Source organism: Lactuca virosa, chromosome 3 (genome assembly GCF_052849685.1).
Source record: "Lactuca virosa cultivar CGN04683 chromosome 3, Lactuca_virosa_CGN04683_v6, whole genome shotgun sequence".
NCBI lineage: Eukaryota > Viridiplantae > Streptophyta > Magnoliopsida > Asterales > Asteraceae > Lactuca > Lactuca virosa.
Window position 1 is genome coordinate 396,147,307 of NC_136428.1, and position 19,615 is coordinate 396,166,921.

Consider the following 19,615-nt stretch of genomic DNA (forward strand, 5'->3'; position numbering starts at 1 on the left):
TTTTAAATACTTGAAAAGATTTACTCAAGGAAATGATGAAAACCCACTTTTCTAACCAATCATCATGCATGCAATCTGCCAGATTTCTTTACCTGACTTTAAACTGTCATATCTCACTCATTTCTTTGCCAAAATTCGTGATTCGTTTTCTGAAATATAATATTTTGAGTTAGCTTTCAAACCCATCTGACCTCACTGGAAAATTCCAATATTTCGATTTTTACCAATTTTTACAAAACTGTTGCTCAAACAGCACTTTCCTTATGAACATTTGTTTTGTGTTGCATGTTCAAAGGACTTATTCATCACTAAAAATCATTCAAAAATTATTTTGAACTCTTAACATCATATATTAAGAGGTACAAAAAGATCTTGATTTAAAAGTCTTTGGAACATGTTGCAAAAATTCTCAAAGTAACATCAATAATCTTTACCAAAATCACAAGAACCAAGTTTTCTCTATAATTTATTGAGCCTTTAGGCATGTTTTTCGACATCAAAAATAAGAAAACAATTTTTCATTGTTATTAAATTGTATGAAGATGTGTTCTGGAAATTTTCAGCTCAATATATATTTTCTTTATTTTTACATGAAAATAATAAGAAAATAGAGTGTTAAATCATATAAAATACTTAAACTAGTAAATAAATTCTGGACAAATTCTTGGATGATCCTTTAAGTTAATAAACATCTTCCATTAAGTTTCATCGATTTTTGTTACTGTTTAATATGGTTTTCAATTTTCTTTTTGTTTAGCTCTAATAAATCATAAAACCACATTAGAGAATATTAAAATGGTATCTAATAATTTTCACAGCTTATACTCTCTGTGGAAGACTTAGAAAAATATTTCCATAATTTTTTCATAATGTATCCCTATTTTTCTCCGATTTTTGTATTTATAATGGACTAAAAACAGGAAAAATAGTTTTACTCATCCAAAAATTATCAAAATTTACCAGAACACCTTGTAGTACATTAGGATGCTACATAAAAATTTTGATGATTTTTCTCTTCTGTATACTATTTTTCTTCTATTTTCCCAAGATTAAATACACTTAAACCCAATTTTTATTAGAATACATACACAAAAATCATAAAATTGGGATAAACAGTTTAGAAATTCATTTTTATATTTTTCCTAGCTTAATAATGACTAATAACAGCGTAACAAAAATTTTGGGCAATTTTGGAAACTATTTTCTATTTATTTCAATTTTTATTAGAATAAATACACAAAAAGCATAAAATTGGGATAAATAGTTTAGAAATCTATTTTTCTATTTTTCCCAGGTTAAATATGTGTAATAACAATACTATAAAAAGTTTGGGGCATTTTCTTAACCGATTTCTATTTTTCATGAATTTTTATATATTTAGAGAATTAAATATATGAAAAATGGTTATGCATATTCATAATCCATGAAAATTTATCTAGAAGTCTTTTAGTACATTTAGAACCAAAATCTGAAGTTTGGTAATTTTTATTAACTGTTTAGTATTTTTCATGATTTTATGGTTATTCAAGAAACTAAAATCGTGAAAAATAGTCAGACAAATCAAAAATTCAAGAAAATTTATCTTAAGGTCTTTGACTTCAATTAAAACTTAAATGCAAAGTTTGGGAAAGTTTAGAACTAAATTGATTTAATCATTGGAACACCTCTAAAATGTTAAATATTAACATTTCAATAATGGAAATTTTCCACTTAAATTGTTATATAACAATTGATTCTTTGAAACTTAATTTCCACAGAAAAATGTTTGTAACTTATCAATATTAAATTTTGACACATTATTGGCATAATTCTATTGTAGTAGTAAGTACACTAGTGTTAGATTTCGATTAGAGACTCACTAGCGAATACCATTATTGTAGGAATCGGTAGTGGTACACGTGGAACGTAGTTCAAGGCACCATTTGCATCATCTAAATGTATTGTGAGTATTCAAGCACTCCCCTATTTTCAGTTTTTATGTTTTGGGGTGGAAAAGCATGTCCCGAAAAACTATTATTTGAATGTTGTATTTAAATTGATTTATATCAAACATGATTGCTATTTTGTTGCTATGTCTCTCTATGTATGTCTATGCAACACGGAACATGAGAACTTATCGTACTAAGGCCCTTCCCTTATCTCTAACCATTAACTCTTTGAGCCAATGGTCATTATGGATAGCGCTATTAGGAATTGACAACTCCTCACTCGCCTTATTGCTGGAGTGCATGATACCATATTCATCTATGGAACGATAAGCATAGATCTTGATAGGGCTTCAGTCATAGGTTTGGTTGAGACTCATTGTTTGCTCATACACATACAAACTCGTTACTTGTTATAGCAATAAACTTGTTTATTAATTATAGCAATGAACTTTGTTTCTCATTACAACAACGAACTGTTATTACTGAAAACTTATATACATGTTTTAGCAATGAAATTGTTTGCTCCTTGTAGCAACGAAATTGATTGCTCATTTTAGCAATGAAACTTGTTTACTCGTTTGAGTAACGAACTTTATCTTCCATGAGAATATGAATGTTGCATCTTATTTGGGCAACATACCTTATCTCTCGTGATGACAAAGAACTTTGTTTTTACAAACTTATTTACTCATCTTAACAATATACTTTTATTATTGGAAACTTTTATCAAAACTTTGATTTCAATTCATGGAACCAGTATTATTTGTTTATCTGTGAGTACTCACCAACTATTTTTATAGTTGACGCTCGTTTTACATGCTTTTTCAGGAATCATCGAGTAAGTGGCACTTAGGGACACTTCACTTTTAGGAGCATTCGCATGTGTTGTATTTCAATTTACATTGTAATTTCTTTTAAAAGTTGTTCAAACCCATTGTGAATTTGTAATTATTTTAATACTATGGTTGGTGTTGTCTTTTAACTTTTACGATGAAACCCTTTGTACTGCCATGAACTATGTTTCCGCTTTAGCGGGGTGTGACAGAAAATGGTATCAGAGCCGAAGGTTATAGAGAATACCGGTTTTCCTTTGGAAAACCACAACTATAGCCAAAAAAATTCTAAACGTTTTTAAAATATAGAACATACTACTGGTATAACTAATTCGAGTACGCATTATTGGACTTTAATTAAGTATAGCCTGGCCAACTATGCTTAATTAAGGAAAGTTAATGTGAGGCTGGAAACGGTTATAGTAGAATTATGTTCAAAACAATTTTCAACTTAAACTATTGAAAAACAAAATTTTTCGGTGTGCGTACGGGCATTGCATATTATAGGCATTCATCTAGATACACTTACAAACTAAGTGCACTTTTATAACAATGCCTTTATTTAGAAATATTCTTGTCCCTTATCAAGTGCTAGGTTAACCACTTAGGTTATATCACTAGCCACTCTAGGAGCAATGCACATAGTACTAAGAACGGGTATTCTTCGGTAGCTATTGACTTTAGATGTAAGATTAGTAGCTAGATATACACAAGTAATAATCTTAAGTCGAAGCCTATACCAATTATTCCTCAATACCTCTTCATCGTCTTCGTACTGTAGTTACAACTAGGAAAGCGTTCTGATACCGACACGGATGAAAATTGGAGCATCGCGTAAGGAGGTAGATGAGTCGTTTCTAAGTAGCCACTTGGATATCATTGGAGAGCATTCCCAATTCGACTCACGAGGAGACACGGAGGTTTAACGCATACGTGAGACCTTATTACTACGCTACGATTTAGCTCTACGTTGTTTCCACCTTGAGCTTAAAACTAAACATAGGATGTTCCTTTGACCTCTATAAAAGGTCGTAAACTGTATTGACACCATAAAACGTTTTTCAAACAATTTTTCTTGTCTTTTATCTTGGGGGAAAAGACATCGGCACTCGCCTTGTACTCACCTTAGTATTTAGGTACGATCGGCTACACTAACATACTTATTCCTTATTTCTTAATCTTCCATCAAAAAGTTATTTCGTTTCATCGGTTTTATTTTATCATCGATAAAATACTTTATAACCACTTTATACAACTTACTAGACCTTTCCTAACAATTTACGTCATATTCTCGCTAAAAATCTTTTGACAACTTGCTTTAATTTAACACTTTTCTTCAAAACTCAATTTAACCAATATTTGTTTTGACATTGCTATTTCAATTTCATTTCAATCCATTTCAATGGATAGATGTGCTTTTAAGGGCATATAAACCATTTTAAAACCTTGCTTACCATTTTGACACGTTTTCGAAAAACTTAGAAACAATTTCTTTTATAAAAGTGTTTAGACTCTATGCTATAAAACTTAAACATATGACATTGAAGTTCATATTACGTGTAAAAGCTTCACTGGGTCTTTCAAACCACTTTTGTTTTGGTTGACCACTTCCTCATTTAGGCATTATGCTTTACTTAAATGTGTTTTCTTGAAACCCAACATTATATTTTTACAACTTTCTAATCCAAACGTGTTTACAAGACATCACTGGTTCCTACATTTAAAAACACACCTTATTTGTTTATTTCATTTCAAATTAGTTTTATAATTTGTGTTTATAAAACTTACAACATTGCAAAACTTAGTGTTCACTTTTAAACTTTCAGTGACGTACTTTTGACAATGCACAATTATTCATCTAAATATGTTAAGTCTTTACCTTATCCGTTTTAACCATTGTTGGACCCCAGTCAAAAGATCAAAACTGTCAAATTTTCAATTACGAGTTTTAGTGTTTCTTCTTTTTCACAAATGGAGTTTAACTTAATAGATAACTCGTGGATTTTTAGCAAAACTTAGAAAACAATTTAGAACTTCTACATTTCTATTTAGTCATCAATATACATCAAATATTGAAGTTTGAAATATATCTCAACGTGGTTTTAAATCTACCTATAGGTATTGTTCTTATAATTTTAACAATAACAATCATTGTCGCTGCTACCTTCCTTTTTCTTTCTCCCAAACTTTATTTCTCGCTCTCCTTCTGATTTTAGATCTCGCACACCATAATATTAACATAATACATTGTCTAACTTTGTTTCTGTCTATTTTGCTTCTCGTGGTATCATGTTCGTATACATAAAGACTAGAAGTCTACCCTTTCGTTTTGAGCGATTAATACGTGTATAGTCATGAGGCATACTTTAATTTTAGTCAACTTTGATATATTCAATTACGCCTTTTACCATATACATCTTGTTTTTATTTTGAAATCTACTATAAGCAAGTGATCCTTATTTACATTTACTCTTTCGTTCTAAATTCAAAAACTTGATATAAAATGCAATCTTCATTGTATTTTTCCTTATAAGTAATACACAAGATGAATACATTTATGCTTATAATTTTTCTATATCTGAAAAATATATGTGAATGATATGTATCCTTATGTTTCTTCTTTTCTTTAAATACATCAAAAGTTTTGAATTTTACGATTATCTATTCTCTAAATGATTGTTTTGTAGAAACACTAAACTATGAATGGACTATTTTCAAAGATTGACATTTTTACACCTTTCTTAAAATAGTATTTTACTTTGCAATTTTCAGTGAGTTCCTAAAACTCTCAAACTTGTTTTCATAAGTATTCTGACTCCTCTTAAACTTGTATTTGTTTTGACTTAGACAATTAGTCAATTTTACAAAAAGCGTAATGTCAATATTTCTAAAAAAAAAATCCCTTAATGACGACTTAAACATTTAACTTTAATTAATCTTTATATTAGTTTACTACTTCGTTTGATCGCCACACATGTATTTTCATTATCTCGGAATTATTACATATTTTGATAATAGTGAGATTAATTATCATTTTTAAACACACATTTTGATAACAGTGAGATTTCTATCACTTCTAAACACTTAAAATGCTATCTACATAATGTGATTTAAAATATCATAAACTTTCACCGCCTTCATTAGAAACAATGACTCTCTAATTATATATATTCTTCGAGTATAGTTCCATTATTGTAAGAGTAACGTAGTAGTAATTATAGCATCGGAGATCCTCAATCATTTCGTAACTTATTTTGTAGACGACACTTAAAAAGCCTTTACATTAGAGAGGTACCAAAACTTCGTTGCCTACCCTTAGTACGTATCTTTAGGAACTTACCCTTGATCATTTATTTTCATTTGTGCTACCCCTTCTTATTTTAAAATATATCTTTTCCAGATGTAGTAGTCAACCCGGAAGTGAACAAATTGTTCCTAATCTCTTCTTTATTAAGCGGCGAAGTTACACTTAGTGCAAATTTAGAATGCAACTTAAAGATCAATACGGATTTAACGCTCAGTGCAGTTGGTGCATCATCGAAACTTATACCGCTCTCTTAATTCAGATAATATCTAACTAGATAATCTTTTCAACTAGGTCGCCATGGTCGGATCATGATTTCCCTAATCCTAATTTCTTGCAATCTAGACTGTAGAACTCGAATTAAGGAAACATTAATTTGATTATAGATAAAGAACTGGGCTCTTCCCTTGGAGAATTAACCCAAAATAATCAAAGAGTTCTCAAAGTCACCACCTCTCTAATTATACAATTGCATCTGGTTTAGTTCTAATAGAATTCGTCACAAATTGAATTTCGGGACGAAATTCTTTCAACCGGGGGAGACTGTGACAACCGTCAAAATTCGAGTCGGTTCTAGATTTGACTAGAATTAGTTGCACATATAGGCACAACACATATTAGACTTAGTAATTAGAAGCTAAGTTATAACCTAGTAGAAACTTGGAAACATATAGAAACAATGGATGGTGTACTTAGATTTCACATTGATATGTGAATTCTACAACTACTTAACTGTAGTGACTATCCATATTCGGGTCGCTCTTTGAATCGAACACCTTTTTTTGAATCATATACACACATCATGCACTTGACCTAGTGGTATAAATTAGGTCCGAGTCTCGTAGGAACTTAAGTCAAAGTTGAAGACTAGGACTAGTATGCTCGATTCCTCAATTTCGCTTGAATCTCGGAATCACTACATAGAATGCCAATAAACCGATAAAAACAAATTACAAACATTATTTATAACTATAAAAGAGTTATAATACTATAAGATAATTTAAAGTCTCAAATATTCTATTTATTTTGATATTCAAAGTTTATTAAACTCCAAAGCCCTAAAAGCCCTAAAAACTCATATTTATAAACTTTAACCTTAAAAATCCTATAAAAACAATTATGAACCTTATAATATTATCTTATCATAATAATTATTATGAAATACAATTCAATGAAAAATAAAGATTTAGTTATTAACATTTACCCTTGATTTATAAGTCAAAAATCAAGAGTTTTATGCATAAAAACTAGGTTAAGGTGCACATTTTCAAAAAAATTGGATATTTTTATAAAATATTTGAATTTTTATAAAAGAAACAAGAGAGAGAGAGCCTCTCCTCCCCTAAAATCGGATCCCTCTCTCCCCATATCTCTCTCACACTCTCATTCTCCAACACACACACATCTCTCTTCTTTCTCTCTCTAGAAAACTCTCTCTACCTTCTCTCTACTTTTTCTCTCCAAACACCACTCCATTCTCTCTTACTCCCTCTAAGAACCAAGAAATTTTCCAGAAAACAAACCCAATAACACTCCTCAAACTCGAAATCTTCATCATCTTGTGGTATTCTTGAAGGTAAAATCGATTTCTACTTCACTTTTCCTTCAAGTTTTGCTCTGTTCTTACACTTTCTCCTTCTTCATCTTCTTCAAACTTGTTTTCTTTTTGTTAAAATGGTTTTTAAAACATTATGGATGTGTTTTAACTCCATGCATGTATGATAAACAAGTTTTCATGTTCATGATCTTAGTGCAAAAATCGATTTTAAGGATTAAAACATCAAACTCAAGTTAAGAGTTTTTGAGAAACAAAATTTTGTTCATAAATGCATGTATACATTTTGATAAGTTTTAATCTTTTGATCTCTGGAAACATGACTAAAATATGAGTTTATCATGATATATTTTAAATACTTGAAAAGATTTACTCAAGGAAATGATGAAAACCCACTTTTCTAACCAATCATCATGCATGCAATCTGCCAGATTTCTTTACCTGACTTTAAACTGTCATATCTCACTCATTTCTTAGCCAAAATTCGTGATTCATTTTCTGAAATATAATATTTTGAGTTAGCTTTCAAACCCATCTGACCTCACTGGAAAATTCCAATATTTCGATTTTTACCAATTTTTACAAAACTGTTGCTCAAACAGCACTTTCCTTATGAACATTTGTTTTGTGTTGCATGTTCAAAGGACTTATTCATCACTAAAAATCATTCAAAAATTATTTTGAACTCTTAACATCATATATTAAGAGGTACAAAAAGATCTTGATTTAAAAGTCTTTGGAACATGTTGCAAAAATTCTCAAAGTAACATCAATAATCTTTACCAAAATCACAAGAACCAAGTTTTCTCTATAATTTATTGAGCCTTTAGGCATGTTTTTCGACATCAAAAATAAGAAAACAATTTTTCATTGTTATTAAATTGTATGAAGATGTGTTCTAGAAATTTTCAGCTCAATATATATTTTCTTTATTTTTACATGAAAATAATAAGAAAATAGAGTGTTAAATCATATAAAATACTTAAACTAGTAAATAAATTCTGGAAAAATTTTTGGATGATCCTTTAAGTTAATAAACATCTTCCATTAAGTTTCATCGATTTTTGTTACTGTTTAATATGGTTTTGAATTTTCTTTTTGTTTAGCTCTAATAAATCATAAAACCACATTAGGGAATATAAAAATGGTATCTAATAATTTTCGCAGCTTATACTCTCTGTGGAAGACTTAGAAAAATATTTCCAGAATTTTTTCGTAATGTATCCCTATTTTTCTCCGATTTTTGTATTTATAATGGACTAAAAACAGGAAAAATAGTTTTACTCATCCAAAAACTATGAAAATTTACCAGAACACCTTGTAGTACATTAGGATGCTACATAAAAATTTTGATGATTTTTCTCTTCTGTATACTATTTTTCTTCTATTTTCCCAAGATTAAATACACTTAAACCCAATTTTTATTAGAATACATACACAAAAATCATAAAATTGGGATAAACAGTTTAGAAATTCATTTTTATATTTTTCCTAGCTTAATAATGACTAATAACAGCGTTACAAAAATTTTGGGCAATTTTGGAAACAATTTTCTATTTATTTCAATTTTTATTAGAATAAATACACAAAAATCATAAAATTGGGATAAATAGTTTAGAAATCTATTTTTCTATTTTTCCCAGGTTAAGTATGTGTAATAACAATACTATAAAAAGTTTGGGGCATTTTCTTAACCGATTTCTATTTTTCATAAATTTTTATATATTTTGAGAATTAAATATATGAAAAATGGTTATGCATATTCATAATCCATGAAAATTTATCTAGAAGTCTTTTAGTACATTTAGAACCAAAATCTGAAGTTTGGTAATTTTTATTAACTGTTTAGTATTTTTCATGATTTTATGGTTATTCAAGAAACTAAAATCGTGAAAAATAGTCAGACAAATCAAAAATCAAACAATTGGGTTAAACAGTTTAGAATCCAATTTTTATATTTTTCCCAACTTAAGAATGTTTAATAACAATATCACAAAAAGTTTGGGAAATTTTGGAAACTGTTTTCTATTTATTTCAATTTTTATTAGAATAAATGCTCAAAAATCAAACAATTGGGTTAAACAGTTTAGAAATCAATTTTTATATTTTTCCCAACTTAAGAATGTTTAATAACAATATCACAAAAAGTTTGGGTAATTTTGGAAACTGTTTTCTATTTATCCCCATTTTTATTAGAATAAATGCATAAAAATCATAAAATTGGGTTAAACAGTTTAGAAACCCCTTTTTATATTTTCCCAGCTTAAGTATGTGCAATGACATTGTTATAAAAAGTTTGGGGTATTTTCATAACTGATTTCTATTTTTCATGAATTTGTATCGATTTAGAGAATTAAATATGTGAAAAATAGTTATACATATTCATAATCCATGACAATTTATCTAGAAGTCTTTCAGTACAATTAGAACCAAAATCTGAAGTTTGGTAATTTTTATTAACTGTTTAGTATTTTTCATGATTTTATGGTTATTCAAGAAACTAAAATCGTGAAAAATAGTCAGACAAATCAAAAATTCAAGAAAATTTATCTTAAGGTCTTTGACTTCAATTAAAACTTAAATGCAAAGTTTGGGAAAGTTTAGAAGTAAATTGATTTAGTTTTGAATATTTAATCATTGGAACAGCTCTAAAATGTTAAATATTAACATTTCAATAATGGAAATTTTCCACTTAAATTGTTATATAACAATTGATTCTTTGAAACTTAATTTCCACAGAAAAATGTTTGTAACTTATCAATATTAAATTTTGACACATTATTGGCATAATTCTATTGTAGTAGTAAGTATACTAGTGTTAGATTTCGATTAGAGACTCACTAGCGAATAACATTATTGTAGGAATCGGTAGTGGTACACGTGGAACGTAGTTCAAGGCACCATTTGCATCATCTAAATGTATTGTGAGTATTCACGCACTCCCCTATTTTCAGTTTTTATGTTTTGGGGTGGAAAAGCATGTCCCGAAAAACTATTATTTGAATGTTGTATTTAAATTGATTTGTATCAAACATGATTGCTATTTTGTTGCTATGTCTCTCTATGTATGTCTATGCAACACGGAACATGAGAACTTATCGTACTAAGGCCCTTCCCTTATCTCTAACCATTAACTCTTTGAGCCAATGGTCATTATGGATAGCGCTATTAGGAATTGACAACTCCTTACTCGCCCTATTGCTGGAGTGCATGATACCATATTCATCTATGGAACGATAAGCATAGATCTTGATAGGGCTTCAGTCATAGGTTTGGTTGAGACTCATTGTTTGCTCATACACATACAAACTCGTTACTTGTTATAGCAATAAACTTGTTTATTAATTATAGCAATGAACTTTGTTTCTCATTACAACAACGAACTGTTATTACTGAAAACTTATATACATGTTTTAGCAATGAAATTGTTTGCTCCTTGTAGCAACGAAATTGATTGCTCATTTTAGCAATGAAACTTGTTTACTCGTTTGAGTAACGAACTTTATCTTCCATGAGAATATGAATGTTGCATCTTATTTGGGCAACATACCTTATCTCTCGTGATGACAAAGAACTTTGTTTTTACAAACTTATTTACTCATCTTAACAATATACTTTTATTATTGGAAACTTTTATCAAAACTTTGATTTCAATTCATGGAACCAGTATTATTTCTTTATCTGTGAGTACTCACCAACTATTTTTATAGTTGACGCTCGTTTTACATGCTTTTTCAGGAATCATCGAGTAAGTGGCACTTAGGGACACTTCACTTTTAGGAGCATTCGCATGTGTTGTATTTCAATTTACATTGTAATTTCTTTTAAAAGTTGTTCAAACCCATTGTGAATTTGTAATGATTTTAATACTATGGTTGGTGTTGTCTTTTAACTTTTGCGATGAAACCCTTTGTACTGCCACGCCCTGTGTTTCCGCTTTAGCGGGGTGTGACAGTTGCACACTCCTCTAAGTGGTCGTACACTCCCTTTTAGTGAATCACATGTGATTCCAACACTTGGTCAAAGTGTTTCCTAGTCCCGTGAAGTGTTTCTTTGCATTTGGTTGCCTCTAAGCAGTGTATTTATGTCAATATATGCCATTATATGTCATTTAGGACTTGTTGTGTCTCGGGACTTCATTCGTGGAACTTCTCATCCTTATACACGTAGTCGTTGAATCACCCACATCAGGTGAGTTCATACCCCCTTAATCAACCTTTGAAAGGATTTTAAATGCTTTTATGGGGGGGGGGGGGGAATACAAGTTGAAACATTCTAGTTATTGCTTTAATCCCATGTGATTAATAACTAGAACAAACAGAAGGATATCCTATTACTTTCAAATTGTTATCAACTTATGGATTTCAAACACTTCAAAACATTTTATTAAACTCTTTTAAATGCTAAATCCTTTATCAAACTCATGTCTATACAGATATATTTATATAAGTAAGGTTTGAAGGACTTAGGACTGATAGCTCACTTCATTTCCTGTTCCTTGTTTGGTTGTGGACTTAGGGTATCTTGTTATTTGTCCGAATGTCGTTGAAACCTTAGTTATATATCGTATATATGTGTTAAGATATAAAAGCTTTCACTTCAGTTCAGCACCTTTGGGTAGCAAAGGCATACATACAACATTACTAATTAGGTATAGTTAAGAGATCACTACCCCCTATTACCATTACAACGATACATACAAGAGTCATTACATTTACAAGTTACTACATACGTACTATAATGAGAAACAGTACACGCTATACACTATACAAGAGGATATACTACACACTAGTACAGTGAAAACATTACTACACTATGACATACTATACAAACATTGAATACGATAACCAAAATGTGACATACTACTTCTCGATACGACACTACATTGTTGTATCACTTTGTAACCAGAGTCTCCTGGAGGGAGAGTAGGCATTGTGTGTATAGATCTATACAGGACAGACACTCACACACCCTGACTGCTAGCTACAGTCCCAGCCGATAAGGCCATGGGGTGACAAAATGTCACCTCAATACATATGACACCAGAGGGTCATCTTTTATTCAGTCGTCGATCAGCATGGTTACATACGAGTTCACATTAAAACCTTTAATTTACCATTTTGGGATTAAAAACTACTTAAGACTCCCCGAGGTGTATTGTCCATTTAATACCACCTGGAGTCTGTATTTTATTATTTAAGACTCCACGAGGTGTATTGTCCATTTAATACCACCTGGAGTCTGTATTTTATTACTTTAGACTCCCCGAGGTGTATTGTCCATTTAATACTACCTGGAGTCTGTATTTTACCAAAACGATTCCCCGATGTGTATTGTTCATTTAATACCACCTGGAGTCGGTATTTTATTACTTTATAGCCAGCAGTGTCACTATTGAGGTAAAACATTATTTTCCCTATTACATTTATTTTGTGATCTTCTCACATATTCATTAATGTATAAACTATATTTTCTTAATGATAGTTTCACTCGGGAAAATACACACTCATACAAGAAACATACATACATAACATTTGATGCCTTGGTAGAAGGCTACGTTTAGTAGAAAGGACCATAATGCTAACCTTATGATTCCTTAATGTATACATCAAAGGATACATATATATCAATAGGATCCGACAGGTAATAGGATGTGTGCTCTCCGCTTCATTTCCTGTTCCTTGTTTGGTTGTGGGCTTGGAGCAGATTCACCCAGCCTATTATCTATTTGATTCTAGATATATATGTCCACTATACATTGAGTCATCATAAGGGTACCAGGTATGGGTCAAGTCATAGGGCACAGAGTCGATACACAGTTTTCTAGTATTGAACATACTTTCCAAATCATAACTTTTGGTATACAAAACTAGACACTTACCAGCTAAGGGTTTAATCCATTTTATTAAACCAGTATAAACTTAAAGGACCTTAGGTGATTAACTCTATAATATTTTAGTTTATACATCATGATTATATATCATTAATACCCAATAGATAGTTGGATGTGTGCTTTCCGCCTTACTTCCTGTTCCTTGTTTGGTTGTGGGCCAAGGGCAGATTCATCCAATTAACTCTCTATCCGATATTAGATCATATATAGTCAGTATAAACTAAGTGATTATAGAATTAATCATTGTGGTCACCATTTTATTATAAGAAATAAGAGTTTTTCTCAAAGAATCTTTTCATTAAATATAAAGAAACCATTACAATTAACTCCATGAGTAACAAGTGAACACGCCAGAGTTATATACAACAATGATCTAACAAACAATGGGATGTGTGCGATCCGCCTTACTCCCTGTTCCTTAATTGGTTGAGAGCTTAAGGCAGATGTGCACATTCGATTGCTTGTTTACTCTAAGTTTTATATCACTTGTATCCATTTAGTGCTCATAGAAGGGATTGTAGGATCATTTTTATGTATCTTTCATCAAGGTAGGAAATATAGGATTTCCTAAGAGGAACAGGCGAACTTTTCTAAACAGAACTTACAACTCACTACATTTTTCAACTACATTTTCAACAGCAGTTTACCACAACATTTTACAACTTACTTACATCACTAAAATCTTATGAACACACCAGCTTAATTGCTGATCAACTCTTTCAAATAACTTGTATTCTCAGGATCCTAGTAAACAGGTACTCGCACTGGGATTCAGAAGATGGAGCAGTATAGCTTCAAGTATTGTTTGCTATTTGCTTATGTATTCTATGTTTCGTGAACACGCATCTTGTAAACACTTTCTTTCTAATGAAATGGTTGTTTATTACTTTGATTACTAAGATTCATGTCTTGTGATACTAAACATGACGTCCTCCACCCCAGAACGTTTCCGCCGTTCCGGTTTTGGGGTGTGATACCTTCAATAGAACGTGGTCACCAACCTGGAATTCCAAGGGTTTTCGTCTCTTATCGGCGTAGCTCTTTTGTCTATCTCTTGAGGCTTTCAACTGTTCTCGGATTTGTACGATCTTTTCTGTGGTTTCTCGGATGATTTTCGGGCCAGTGAGTGTGCTGTCAGGGACTTGCCCTTTAGCTAGCTGTGTGTCTCCCACCTCAGCCCAGCACATAGGAGATCTGCACTTACGGTCATAGAGGGCTTCGAATGGAGCAGCCTTAATGCTGGTGTGATAGCTGTTGTTATATGAAAACTCGACTAGTGGCAAATGGGTATCCCATGATTTACCAAAGTTAATCACACATGCTCTCAGCATGTCTTCTTGGGTTTAAATTGTTCTCTCACTCTGCCCGTCGGTTTGAGGATGGTAATATCATTTTGATGGAATCGTAACTGGTGATACCCCGATCTCAGTTCTATATTTGAGAAGTAGCTGGCTCCTTGGAGTTGATCGAAGAGGTCATCTATACGGGGGAGAGGGTATCCGTTCTTAATAGTAAGCTTGTTCGGTTCTCTATAATCTATGCACATTCGGAAAGATCCATCCTTTTTCTTAACGAACAGGACCGGTGCTCCCTAGGGTGAGAAGCTTAGTCTAATAAATCCCTTACTGAGCAGTTCGTTTAGTTGACTGGATAATTCCTGCATCTCCGCTGGAGCTAGACGATACGGGGATTTGGCTACGGGGGTAGCTCCAGGGATTACGTCGATTCGGAACTTGACTTGGCGTTCAGGAGGAACTCCTAGAAGATCTTCGGGGAAGATATCGGGAAAGTTACAGACTTCAGGGATGCTCTCGAGGTCTTTAACTTCTTGTTTTTCGTTAACCACGTGAGCCAAGAATGTGTGACAGTCCTTTCGCATTTATTTTTAGGCTTTGATGCAAGATATGATGCGAAGGTTCGAACTGAGTTTGTCGCCACAGATAACAAGGACTTCGCCGTTTGGCAGATTAAGGCGAATGACTTTTTCATAACAAAGAATATCAGCATGATTGGGGCTCAACCAATCCGTGTCAATGATGACATCAAAGCTTTTTATGGAGACCAACATAATGTCAATGGAACAAGAGTGGTCGTTTAGAGTAAGGGTACAACCTATGAATATGTCGTTAGTGCTCTCTTTCTTCCCGTTAGCCATCTCGACGGTGAATGTTTCGTTTAGTGATTGTGGTTTGGATTTGAGTAGGTGTTTGAATTTATGGCTAACGAAACTACTCTCCGCACCACTATTAAATAGAATGCATGCATAAGAGTTATCGAGTAGGAACGTACCCGTGACTACGGTAGGATCAGCTATTGCTTCCTCCTGACCCATTGTCAGCACTCGCCCTGTGTTGCCAGCATTTCTTGCCTTCGGGAAATCCCTCTTGTCGTGCCCGGTTTCACCACATCAGTAGCAGGCTTGGCGTACTCCAGCTCCGGGGGTTTGGTTGGTTGGTTGTGTCGATGTCTTGCAAAAACTGGTTGTGTGCCCTTTTTTGTTTCAATTACTGCACTGCATCTCACGGTAAGGCCCGTGATGATGGAAATTGCATTTGTCACACTTTGGCAGATTCCCAACATATCGACTGGGAGCTGTTTGAGTAGTAGGAATGGCAGCAGGAATGGTAGCAACATGGACTACCACAATTTGCTGTTTCTTCGAGGGCTCTTGCGAAGATTCCCCCTTTGTTTTGTTCCAGAACTTTTTCTTGCTGCCACTCTCCTTGGGCTGATCAGGAATGACTGTCACCGAGTCTTGACTATCTCCATGATCTATGAATGTCTGTGCCAGACGCTTGGCACTGTCGAAGGTATGTGGTTTGGCAACTAGAACATTCCCTTGAGTTGGGGGAGTTAGTCCCCAAATGTACCTCTCCACTTTCTTGTTCTCCGGGGTGACCATCCTGGGACAAAGTAGAGCTAGGTCACTGAACCTTGCAGTATAAGCATCAATATCGGAACCCTTCATCTTCAGGTTTAAGAGCTCCTCCTCCAATTTCTGCATCTTGCCCCTCGGGGAGTATTAAGCAAGCATCGATTCTTTCAAATCATCCCAACTCATAGCATTGGCTGCCGGAAGAATTGGGGACTTCACTTGGCTGTTCCACCAAGTTAGAGCTCTATCTATGAAGCTGCATGCTGTGAATTTTACTTTGCTCGACTCGGGGCACGCACAGATCTTAAAGATTGATTCGGTCTTTTCGAACCAACGAGTTAAGGCAATGACACCTCCAGTTCCATCGAAGGATTTAGGTTTAGCGGTTGTGAAATCCTTATAGGAACACTCTTTCGGGTATCCTTGACTACCTCTGAGGTTAAAAGGATTGGTACCACTACCCGATCTGCTAGTGCCGCTAGAATTGATCTGCGACATGGCGGCAGCCACAGCGGCGGTTACTACTGCTTGGAAAACAGCAGGATCAAATTGGGGTGGTGGTGGTGGCGGTGGATTTGTCGAAGTGTTGTTTTTCTTCCTGTTGGACTACTTTAAAGGCATCTTTCTCTATGACGATTAAAGAGAAAGTAACAATAAGTCCTCTATAGGGGTCATGAGTCATGTGATAATGAACGAGATATATCTAATCCTGATAGATATAGTGTTCTATTATGCGATTTACAGAGGATGTCTACTAATACAAGTAAACCATTGCCATGAAACTAATAGCAACACTTGGAATGAATTTGTATAATGTGATTTGTGCTTAGCCCCCCCCCCCCCCCCCCCCCCCGCCTATAATCACATAGTGTACACAAACTATATATAATTAAAATCAAATAGACCTTCGACTAAGTGATCCTACTCTAAGTCCACAACCAAAAAAGCAACAGGAAGTAAAGTTAAACCACCTATCCTGAGTCTATGAAACTTTACTTATGTATAACTTTGATGTATACACTCAACAATTATAAATCTATTAGTAAGAGTTCCTTGTTTTCACGTGTTTGACTCTAGTATTGTAGTGCTATAAAATACTCATATACTATTTTAACTGTATGTTAGGTTCTAGTGTTGCCTTTATGTAGAGTTTGGTAAGTTTTAGACTTGTTGCAACACCACTATCACTCCTAAACACATGTTGGTCGTATCTCAAATAAATATAGTTGATCAAGCTATATTTATCCCAGATATGACTACATAACTGTCCAGGTTTAACCGTAGTGTGTAACATCTAAATACTTTTGTTTTGTTCATCTTGTGATACTGTTTCTGTTATGTAGGTATACTCGTATACTTCCTATAAAATACTTAGATTTTAAAAGTATAATTTTAGTTCAGAGCGCTTCGGCCCCATGGTGTTTATAGTTGTATATCATGTAAGGTTTGATATACATAGTTCACTATAAACAATGCTCTGATACCAATCTCTCACACTCCCAAACCGGAACGACAGAAACGTTCGGGGGCGGAGGAACGTCTGTCCGACGATTGGCTTGTTATCTCGTTCGGTGATGTGTATTAGGAAATAATACCAATATTTCATATTTGTGAAAGTGCACGCGATAGAATTGTACACAAGATTCAACTAACCTTAAAATGCTTGATTCGATCTTATTCTATATCCCTTTCTTTTGTGGGATTAGAATAGAATCATATGTTCGACCTATTACCCAATCTTGAGTTATACGACTTAAAACAACTACAGAATAACGGAGTGTGGATCAGGCGAAAAGTAAATGCCACCAATTGTTTTATAATGTTCTATCTACTCGTTGAATTTCGGGACGAAATTCCATTCAACGGGGGGATAATTTAACAATTGGTAAAAATCGGTCAGAGTTTGGTGGTCAAACCACCGCGAACCGCTAGGTATTAATGACCAATTGTGTGTAATTTTATGTTTAATATGTATATTAAATATGTTTGAGAGTTATGGATAATAAATTTGAATAGATTAGGTTCTCTTAATTTCGTGGATATAAAGAACGCCCAAAATGGAGGTCGAATGTGATTGTGTGTTAAGTATAATTTCAAAAGACCAAATACCACCAAGACCATTGTAGCATCTCTAGTTCCAAATCCCAATTTCTCTATATATCATTCACATATAAATATATAGATTAAACTGATAATGCATTGATGTATATGTAGTGTGTATATGAAATTATTTCCACATGTCTCAAACCTATACACATACATACAATCGTATAGGATGTAAAATACACATCAAGGTCAATAGAAAATGAAACGAATACATTAGACTAAATCAACCATTCACTTCCTGCAATCTTACAAAAACTCATGTATTCTACTCATACAAACAAATACACAATCAATACATCATACATATACACATATGAATCAATGAATTATTGTACTCTTAAAACCCTCCCAAAAATCTCCAAGTACCACAAATCTATCCAAAAGTCTTCCAAAAATCTAAACTAAGATGACAGAAAACAGAGTTCAATCATCCTCACCTTTTCACACTAAAAATTTCGATCCCTCCCTCTTTTTCTTCCAGGATTGGCTGTCAAGTTCCTCCACATGAGGAGCTGCTTCCAGTGAAATCAAGAGGGGAAGCAGCCCCTTGTTTGTTTTCTTCTTTTCCTATCGATCAACACCACCGGGGGTGGTTGCTATTTCCGGTGATCAAAGGGGAAGCAACCCCGTTCCTCCTTGGTACCTGTCAAACAATCAAACCCAAACACCCACCAAACTCTTCTTCTTCCTATGTCAAAATCAAAGCCAATCACACACCAGAACCCCATTGATTTCAATCAAACAAATTAGAGAGAAGAAAGAAACCTGTAATTATCGAGCAAAACCACCGTAGCCCCTGTCACCACCTTCGTCTCTCCCCTGCTCCCTTCTTCATGTTCTACTGCTGAAGACGAGAATAGAAATCATGAGGACTCCCTGGAGATTAGCTGTACCTGCCCACTACTAATCACCGATCCAACCTGCCACTGCCTTCAATCGACCTCCTTCCTCAACCGCCGATCGCCCCATCGCTGCCCCACCGAGATTGCATCAGCTTCGGTGTTTCTCCATCTCTTCGGCTTTGTCAAACCCCAGAGACAATCACACACGTCTCCGATTCATTCGTCTCCTTTACACCTAGCAGTCGACCAAGAAGAGCGCATCCGTTCCTTCTCCCTTCG

General features: G+C 33.6%; 1 long non-coding RNA gene across 1 annotated transcript; it reads right to left on the bottom strand.

Moving 5' to 3' along the window:
• Positions 1-18,740: 18,740 nt before the first annotated feature.
• LOC145167735 (uncharacterized) lies at positions 18,741-19,390 on the bottom strand. The gene is made up of 2 exons (XR_013741391.1): positions 19,260-19,390; positions 18,741-19,182 (listed from the first exon to the last, which is right to left on the bottom strand). It is a non-coding gene; the product is annotated as an uncharacterized LOC145167735 (long non-coding RNA).
• Between the last annotated feature and the right edge of the window lie 225 nt (positions 19,391-19,615).